General features: G+C 43.0%; 1 protein-coding gene and 1 non-coding gene across 2 annotated transcripts in view; both read left to right on the top strand.

The window, feature by feature from the left end:
- The window catches only part of tmem117 (transmembrane protein 117), a 433,777-nt gene that overhangs the window by 21,901 nt on the left and 401,672 nt on the right, over positions 1-10,204 (top strand). The window lies entirely within an intron of this gene.
- On the top strand, positions 6,722-6,846 carry LOC122559871. The gene has a single exon (XR_006314583.1). It is a non-coding gene; the product is annotated as a U6atac minor spliceosomal RNA (small nuclear RNA).

Here is a 10,204-nt window from a genome sequence, read left to right as displayed (position 1 = left end):
CAGGCAAGATAGTTACGCCAATAGTCTTTACAGAGTGGAGTTTATCACCAGGAAAGAAAGTACAAACTACTTAATTAATGGTATTGTTGAGCTCAGAGAACCAGGAATGCAGCTTGCAATTCTAAATAATATCTAGGGACCACAGCAGCCACCGATTGCACGTTTGTGATTGTGTTCTTTGCTAGATTGTCTCAACCTTGTGAAGTTGGAGATGGATACGAGGTCCTTGCCAATATAGTCCAGCCTCCAGGGAATTTCCTAGGACTAGGCTGACTGTTCACTGCATGGAGGTGTACAGCCAATTAGATCAATGTGCAGTGCAACTTGTACATCGTTTTATAGTTGTCCCAATCCTTTATCAAGGCAGACTGGCCACTGCGTGTGGATGCTACCATCTTAAATGTAGCAATTTCCTGGCATCAGGGAAAGGACCAGTTTGGCCTGAGGCTCTTTTCCACACTAATGGAAGATGAAAGGTCACAGCGTTGTCTCTATATCTGTCTGTGGAGGATTATCCCCTCCAAACTAATACCTCTACTTAATAGATTTTAATTTATAACTTCAATACAGGCAGCTGAGGGTGCCTCAAGATGGAAGCATATTCTTGTTTATCTGTCTGTCTCAGGAGCACCCACCTCTCACAGTTAGGCTACTAGCTGGATGTCACTGGAGACCCTTTGATTGAGCTTCAGTATTGGTAACCCACCACCCTGCCCAATCGAATGGCAAGTGGGGAGCAGCCAATTAGGATGTTGCCTAGTGGGCTGTAGAGTGTTGTGCTTCAATGTTTGGTCAACACAAATTTACCAAGCTCGCACCAACACTGGTAAACTAACTGTAGGATCTTTGTATTTGGAGATGCATTGCAGGTTGCTCAGCAGCCAGAATCACTATAAAAAACATTCAGGAAAGCATAGCTGTAACTCTCTTACACTACAGACTGCAAGGTAGATGACACAGTAGCTGCTAGTCACATGTTCTACATCTTGTTATTTGCTTATTAAGATACTTTCTCTTAAAATGAAGTAGACATCCTTAAAACTATGTTCATTCCTGATGAAGGGCTTTTGCCCAAAACGTCAATTTTCCTGCTCCTCGGATGCTGACTGACCTGCTGTGCTTTTCCAGCACCACTCTAATCTAGACTCTGATCTCCAGCATCTGCGGTCCTCACTTTTGTCATCCTTAAAACTATGGGCCAACTGCAGGAGCTGACACCTACCGGGAAAATCAGACCAGGCATTGTGCTTATGTTCTTTGCTGACCAATCTTGCTATCTCCCAAACAAAAACAGAAATTGATGGAAAAGCTCAGCAGGTCTGGCAGCATCTGTGCAGAGAAATCAGAGTTAACCTTTCGGGTTGAATGACCCTTCCTCCTGTTCTGATTTCTCTCTACAGATGCTGCCAGACCTGCTGAGCTTTTCCAACAATTTCTATTTTTGTTTCTGATTTACAGTTTCTGCAATTCTTTCAGTTTTTGTTCACTATCTTCCAAGACACATGAGTTGCATATGGGTTATGACTTGAGCCAATAACTCTTTGATAACAAAGAAATGAGGCTTGAAAATCAATTTACTGCCAGCTTTATTTGGTATGTTTCTTGTGTTGCACCATTGATTTTTTTTTGGATTTTAATCCCATATAATCATTTTTTAATTAACGTTTGTTCGTTTCAATTTAGTGTGTTGTTTTCAGGGTACTTCATCAAAAAAAACTAACATAATCAGTTTTACTTTTGCCAAATAACATGCGTAACATTCTAATAATAGATGAATGTTTTTCATGTTGATGATTTTGGTTGCCACTATTAAAATAATAAAATCATTTTGTGAAGTAATGAAGCCTTTATTGAAATAGTGATAAGAATCCATACATAGCTATTTTTACATAGCCTGGTGGACTGTCTCACCCAATCAGTCAGCAACATTTTGAGAGCCTACTACAACAGTAATTTGGTTGTGGGGTAATTTATGCTAAAGAGTGAGTAAATGAATTTTTAAATCCAACATTACACAAGCTGAATGGTTTTGTTTCAATCAATCAAAAGGCACTGGATGTTTCAATGTCACAAAGTAATCAGTTCACAAATACCCTCTTGGGACCACCTTGAAAATAATTAGTTCTGTTATACATTCACGCATATAAATTGCTTGCAGAATTATTAAATTGAAATATAATTCCCATTACAGCCACATAGGGTGGAATCTTGTAGGGGTCTGAGCGATGGAGCTTTGGTACAATTTGTGGCAGAATCAGACAAGTTTAGTGAGGCCGATCTCAACACCAGGAGCACCTCATGCCATCTTTTATGTTTTTGCTAAACAGCATGGTGAGTTACCAACTAAAAGGGATTATAGCTTGTTAGATGCTTTATTAACACCCAAATTTCATGATGAACATTCAGCTTCAAAAAAACTGATGTCAAGAAATGGCAACATGTAAATTATCGAAATTTACCTAGCGAATTCATTTCACCACTTACTTCGGAAGACATATTAGACTCCATTTAGATACTAGACACAGACATCTCAGAACTCACTCCATGGACACTGGCCACACAAACTCCATAGTCCACAGATGTTGGTATTTGACATGTACCAATCCCAAAGAACCCTGATGACACATGGCACATTTCCAGTATACTTCAGGATGCTTCTGCACTTCAATGCTGTACCTCTGTCTGCATCGCAATGCTGCAGCAAGAACACAGTGCACTCAGGTACATGCATCCAGCACATGGACTGGACCAGGCCCTATCCCTGAGTTATTTGCTCACTGTTATAGCACTCGCTCTGAGGCCATCTAGATGCCCACAGCATCCCTGCCTTGTCTTGTCCCCTCAGATAGAGATACCACGCTTATATTACTTCTGTCTTGCCTTGTCATTTAGACCTTCATCCTATGGTCTAATAATAAGCATAATTATTATAACTATTACATAAAAGGCGTAATTTTCAGCAGGCCTCTGTCAAGCCAAGGGATATAGCCTTCGGTCAGGGGGGGGTCCCAGCACACTAAGTCAAGGGAAGCCGCTGATGCCAGATCAGGGCTTGGTTATTGTCAGTCAGAATGTTTTCCATATAAGAGATGGGGAGCCAAATGTTAGGTAGCGCACCACCTGTCTTGATTCTTTCTTCTGTTTTCCTCGGAATGAGAGAGAGGCAGAAATTATGGGAGATGAAAACGAGTGCCAGAGCTAGTAGTTTTGGTGCAGATGGGGAGTTGTCTCATGTCAGTGAGTGAGTAGGCAGCACAGAAGGCTGGTGGTGTTGAGGGTTGGAGTGGGTGGTAGCGAGTGAGGGAAGACATTGCAGGCAGTAGTGAGAGTGGTACAGCATGGTGCTAATTGGACACAGTAGTAGTGGCAGAATGAGTATGAAGTATTGGAGAGATGCTGGCAGCATTTATGTTGGCCAAGTGGAGAAGAACATTAATTTTCTTCCTACAGTGCAAGGCAATTCACCAGATGACTGGGATTGCTCTTACTTGGGTGGCAACCTTGGACCAGGCTGGTGTTGTGGCCTCCATTGCTAAACCTGGGGGAGAGGATGTCCCACCTTTGCACCATACCATCCAGCAGGACGTCCAGGTCCCTGTCCGTAAAGCAGGCCATCAATTTCCTCTGTCTACCATGTCGAGGACAAATGCAGGACAGCTCTGGACAGATGGTGCTTCTCTGAGTCTATAACAGGCTTTGAAACATGGTATAAGAGATGTTGGTCTTTCAGTGGATAACCTCTGAGTTGCAGGAGGAATTGGTGTTGGTAAAATGTGGATAGCATTGGATGTCATAGTGTAGCTATTTAATGAGGTGAGTTTGACGCGAATCTCGTCAAAAAACCCAATGCAACTTGCACTTAACCAAAAAATCAACTCATCCCATAAACCACAAACAAAATTACCTGTGATTCAGTGCATTGTCTTTACGCTTTTTACCTTAGTAAATGGAATTTTGTGAATGGGAAAAGTGGAAGATGTTTAATGTGATACCGAATTATTAACAGACCTTTTCATGTAGGCCAACTTCATAACTGACGTATTTAACTTGAGTCATAGTTCACCTTGCAGTCCCTTTGTCATAGCTGACAAGTCTAAAGGAGTGATTATGTCAGCAGACTACCTTGTTACATAGGTTTTTGGCTCCAGTCGTGAACATAATATTTTTAAACAAAAGCAGCAGTTGAAATTTCAGTCCCTGGTGACAAATGTGAAGAGTTTGACATATAAGCGTTTTCTTGCTTTGTTCTCTCTAGTGTTGACATGTTCAGTTGTCACATGTTTTGCCATCTGCCATCTCCTAATTATAGTGTGCAATCAGTTGACTTGTATCTCCCATCTCATTCTCAGGGTAATTCCCAGAAACTGGCTCTGGGATTTACCTTTCACCTGTTAATTGAGACGTCAATTACATTTCTCAATGGAGTTCTTTTCTGCAGCAACTGAAGTAATCCTGTGAAATAAGGGAGTCAGAATTGACAATGTTATTAGGTACATCTTGTATAAATAATATTAGGGACCCTAGCAGGCCTAGGATTCAAGTCACAGCTGATCCAGAAATGTGGAGTTGCGTCACTGAGAAGATTGATTAGAAAATATCTATCAAAATAATATAGGGGTTCTTGTGACACAGTGGTAGTGTCCCTCCAACAGCCAATTTAACATAAATATAATTAAAAATATATAGAAATCACACGGTCTATACCATAATGGCCAGGCATCTGGCTGATATGGGCAGGAGCAAATTACTACAGATGCTGGAATCTGAACTGAAAAAAAATACTGGAGGTCACAGCAGGTCAGGCAACATCCATGGAGAAACAGCAAGCTAATGTTTTGAGGCTAGATGATTCTTCATCAGAACTGAAGTGAAATGTGGAGGGGGCAACATTTATGAAATAGTTGGGGGGGGCGGGGGAGTTGGAATGCTGGGGGAGAAAGAATGTTGATAGTTCAGATTAAGTTATCGGAATGTGAGCCCAGGAGGTTGTAAACTGCCTGGTTTGAAGATGGCATGTTGCTTCTCCAGCTTGCACTGCGATTTGCTGCAGTATTGCAGCATGCTGAGGACAGACAAGTGGGCATCCAAGCAAGACAGTGTTAAAATGAAGGAGCCTCATTAGCACATGCAAATCAGAGTCTGCTGTACCAATAAGACCGTATACAATGTTGAAAATGCACAAAAATATATCACAATGTCTTTAGGGAGGAGAATTCTTTTTACAGTACATGAGCGAACAAGTTAGAGATTTCTGCCCCTTTCTCCATGATGAAATGACATAAATTCCAACATTAAGGAAATTAATACAAAAACAATATGCGGTGTTATTGAAAATGTAAAATAAAAACTAAATGTGGGAAGTAATCAGCAGATCATGCAGCAAACTTACAGAAAGAAACCCAATTAACAATTCTGTTTTCTCTCTGCACAGACACTGCCCTGGGATCTGTTGATTATTTCCAGCATTTTTGGTTTCTATTTTTAAAACTGAGTTTTTTTTTACATGTTCTATTGACTATCTCCTTTACATGGTGTTGGTTTGAACACCTGGTTAGGTAGGTAATAATAAGTGACTAAGACATCGAGGATTAAGGAACACTATCTGACTGAGACCCACAGGATAATCCTTTATGGTTTACAGTTCAAGTAGACTACAATGTTAGGTTGACACCATAAAGTTTTCAGTTGATTAATTTTGGAAATTGGAGTTGTTAATTTAATATCTTTACCTAATCCCTCTGGTGCAGTGATGGATTGAAAATGTTCAGGTTTTGCTAAAACTGTAGAAGGCACTAGTCACATGACAACTGTGAACAGTTTTAGATTCCTTATTTAAGGAAAGATATATTGGCTTTGGAGAGGACCCGAGGAGATTCCCCAGGCTAATCCCAGGTATGGATGGACTGTCACATAAGGAGATGTTGAGCACATTAGGCCTGTATTCATTACAATATTGAAGAATGAGAGATGGCCAAAAAATAGCTTCTTAGCAAATTGACTGCGTAAATGGGGAAAGGTTGATTTACCTTGTAGGAGACTGTAGGAACTGAGGACATAATCTCAAAATAAGGGGTTGCACATTTAAATCAGAGATGATGAGAAATTACTTCTCTCAGAGGATAGTGAATCTGTGAAATTCTTTACAGCAGACAATGTCAAGGCTGGGTCATTAAGTATATTCAGTGCTGAGACAGTCAGAGTTTTAGTCAGGAAGGGAATCATGTTTCTGGGGAAACAGCAGGAAAGTGGAATCGAGGATTATCAGATCAGTAATGATTTCATTGAATGGTGGAGCAGACTCAATGGGCCGAATAGTCTATTTCTGTTCTGATGTCTTATGGAATTGTCTTTTGTTGGAGGGAATATGCTTGATGGACCAATTAGTCTCTTTTCATGAAGTTTTTGTTTAATCCTTGTGACAAGTTTACTGAAAATTGTTGGAAATTTACCACATTATACAAGTCATGATATCATGGATCTGGGGGTGCTGATGCTACATAAGTAAAAACATCAGATGCTGTGATGAGAGTGGGGACATGAAACAGAGCTCAGTTGGCTAATATTTTGTTTCAGAATAACAGCGACAAGCCAAGTTAGATCAAGAGACAGATGAAAATCTTTGCTCTGCCCTTCCATATGGAAGGCAACAGCAAATCACCACTGATAAAAACTGCCAAGGAAACAACTCAGGATGTCGCACCAATATACAATGTGCTGTAGTATGTTGTTTGAAAGGAAGGAGGTTAGCACACCCCTTGATGGAAGGATGGAAGAGGTCCTAGTGGCCTTACAACACACAAATGGTTAAGGCATTGCCATCTACTTCGTAGCATCTAATCAGGTTTTGGGCAGCATAGTGGCTCAGTGATTAGCACTCCTGCTTCATAGATTAGATTAGATTAGATTCCATACAGTGTGGAAACAGGCCCTTTGGCCCAACCAGTCCACACCGACCCTCCGAAGAGTAACTCACTCAAACCCGTTTCTGGAGGAAACCCACGCAGACACGGGGAGAATGTGCAAATGCCACATAGGCAGTTGTCCGAGGCTGGAATCAAACCTGGGACCTTGGTGCTGTGAGGCAACAGTGCTAACCACTGAGCCACCGTGCTGCCCCCTCATAACACTAGGGCCAGGTTTAATTTCAGCCTCGGGTGACTGTCTGTGCAGACAGTCTCCCTGTATCTGCCTGAGTTTCTGCTTGGGGCTCTGGTATCCCCCCACAGTCTAAAGATGTGCAGGCTAGGTGGATTGGCCATGGGAAATGTGGGGTCAGGGAGATGAGGTGGGTCTGGTTGAGGTGCTCTTCGGAGGGACAATATAGACTCAATGGCACAAAAGGCCTCTCTCTACTGTAGAGATTATATGGCTGTATGACCTGTCTTTGGTGAAGCACACACATGAATGAATTAATTAGATAATATAGGTTCTCTGAAGGAGAAAACCATTTCAAAGGTTTGATAAGCCACTAATTTAAACAATGGATTGCCAATTTTTCTGTACACATTTACTGTACTGGATTGGGAATAATGCATGGACAATAAATTGGAATCTTTGGAAGGGCATGCTAAAAGGTTGATGTCTAAAATAATACAACGCTCTTTCACATATAATCTGGAGAGGCTCCAAAGTGACTCATCGTATTATTGGTAAACATTTTTTAAATGATACATCTGACACCAGCAATCATTTTATTTCTGATGTTGCAGCAATGCTGTTAAATTGTGTGACCTTGAAACTTACAACAACATGACTGATGGTGTATTTTCTACATCCTTAAACATATTTTGGGATAGTTGAGCATAATTTGCATAATTGAAAAATCTGATAAGTGCGGTGTTGTGAGCCAGTATAAAAATCTGCCTATTGCAAGCAAATGATATATGCATTAATGGAGTCCTCTCGTGGTATCTGGATTAAGTGCAGGAGTTAAAATATCCCACCATTAATTGTAACAAGCTGTTGACCAGGTTTTATTAATAAAACAAAGGGCTGCAGATGCTGCAAATCTGAAATAAAAACAGAAAGTGCTGGAGAAACTCAGCAAAGTCTAGCAGCAGCTGTTGAGAAAAACAGAATTAATGTTTTTAGTCCAATGGCTGGTCACTCCCATTTCCGATGCTTTGTTTTAGTTTTTTTTTTACCCCCACACTACCACTTAAGTGCGGTAGTGCTTATTTTTTCCCAGCACCCATGGTGTGTGTGTGCAGGTGTGAGACACAGTGAAAGACACAAAGTGCACGAATCTTTATTCAAATTCCACCACCAGGATTCTTTTTTTTTTAAAACCCCCACACTCCCGCCTAACTGCAGTAGTGCTCATGTTTTCCCCAGCATCCATGTTATGTGTGTGCAGGTGTGAGACACAGTGAGAGACACAAGGTGTACGAATCTTTATTCAATTTCCACCATCAGGAAGAAAGGAAACACCCGAGTGGCCAGTGACAAGCAGTGCCCTTCATGGTCAATGGGCAATGCTGTGTGATCAAACAGTGAAGGGGAGGGCAGGGATTAAATCAAAATAGAGATGGAGGGGACACTCCTGTTTATTTTTTTTTCCCACCAGGAAGAAAGGAAACACCCAAGTGGCCAGTGACAAAACACCCCTGTTTCTTTTTTTTTTAATCCTTACCCCCACACTCCCACCTAACTGCGGTAGTGCTTATTTTTTCCCCTGCATCCATGGTGTGTGTGTGTGTGTGTGTGTGTGTGTGTGTGTGCGCAGGTGTGAGACACAGTGAGACACAAGGTGTACGAATCTTTATTCAATTTCCACCACCAGAAAGATAGGAAAACACCTGAGTGGCCAGTGACAAGCAGTGCCCTTCACGTCAAAGGGCAAAGCTGTGTGATCAAACAGTGAAGGGGAAGGCAGGGACTAAATCAAAATAGAGTTAAAACATAGAACAATACAACAAAGAACAGGCCCTTCGGCCCACGATGTTGTGCCGAACATTTGTCCTAGCTTAAGCACCCATCCATGTACCTATCCAATTGCCGCTTAAAGGTCACCAAAGATTCTGACTCTACCACTCCCACAGGCAGCGCATTCCATGCCCCCACCACTCTCTGGGTAAAGAACCCACCCCTGACATCTCCCCTACACCTTCCACCCTTCACCTTAAATTTATGTCCCCTCTAAATGTGGCCTAACCAAAGTCCTGTACAGTTGCAACATCACCTCACGACTCTTGAATTCAATCCCTCTGCTCATGAACGCTAATACACCATAGGCCTTCTTACAAGCTCTATCCACCTGAGTGGCAACTTTCAAAGACCTATGAACATAGACCCCAAGATCCCTCTGTTCCTCCACCTCACTAAGAACCCTACCGTTAACCCAGTATTCCACATTCTTATTTGTCTTTCCAAAATGGACAACCTCACACTTGGCAGTTGGAGGGGGAAATAATGCACTCCACTCCCTGCGGCGCCCACCTCTCCCTGAACAACTCCAGGGTGTTGGTGGACACCGCGTGCTCCTTCTCCAAGGACACCCGGGCTCCAACGTAATCACGGAAGAGGGGCAGATCGTCGGCCCTAACGACTCCCTCCAAGGCCCACTGCCTGGACCGGTTTATGGCCAGTTTGGCCAGGCCCAGGAGCAGACCCACGAGGAGGTCTTCAGACCTGCCCTCCCTCCTCCGTACCGGGTGCCTGAAGATCAGGAGCGTGGGACTGAAGTGCAACCAAAAGCAGACGAGGAGGTTTTTAAGAAAGTCAAAAAGGGAGTGCAAACGCCCACACCCAATATACACGTGGTCCACAGACTCCACAGAACAAGCAGTTGGGCTGGGAGTCCATGACTCACCGCAATCTGTGGTTGCAGGGGACTGCTGCGTGCAGCACCCTCCACCCCAGATCCCCAAGAGAAAGGGGGAAGACTCCCGCATAGAGACCCCTCCACTGGGGTTCCCCACCGCCCGGTGGCAAGTGGGCAGGCCAAGGCATGTCCAGAGGGTGGATGAGGGAGAAGAGGTGGATGGTGTGCAGCAGTCTATGCAGGGCCCGCTTTTTTACCCCCTGAAAGGGAACAAAATTAAAATTTCGGAGGTGGCTCAGGTTGTGGGGCACAGGCTCCTGTGTGAAGTACAGGACTTTGGGGCCAATGTGAAATTCTGTCCGGGCTGGGGTGAGCGCGGACAGGTTCCCACCGCACACCTGAGCGTCCTCCAACTGGTGCACTATGTCAGGTCCGGGCACC

This window comes from Chiloscyllium plagiosum, chromosome 19, assembly GCF_004010195.1.
Source record: "Chiloscyllium plagiosum isolate BGI_BamShark_2017 chromosome 19, ASM401019v2, whole genome shotgun sequence".
Classification (NCBI taxonomy): domain Eukaryota; kingdom Metazoa; phylum Chordata; class Chondrichthyes; order Orectolobiformes; family Hemiscylliidae; genus Chiloscyllium; species Chiloscyllium plagiosum.
This window is presented reverse-complemented; position numbering and strand designations above follow the sequence as displayed.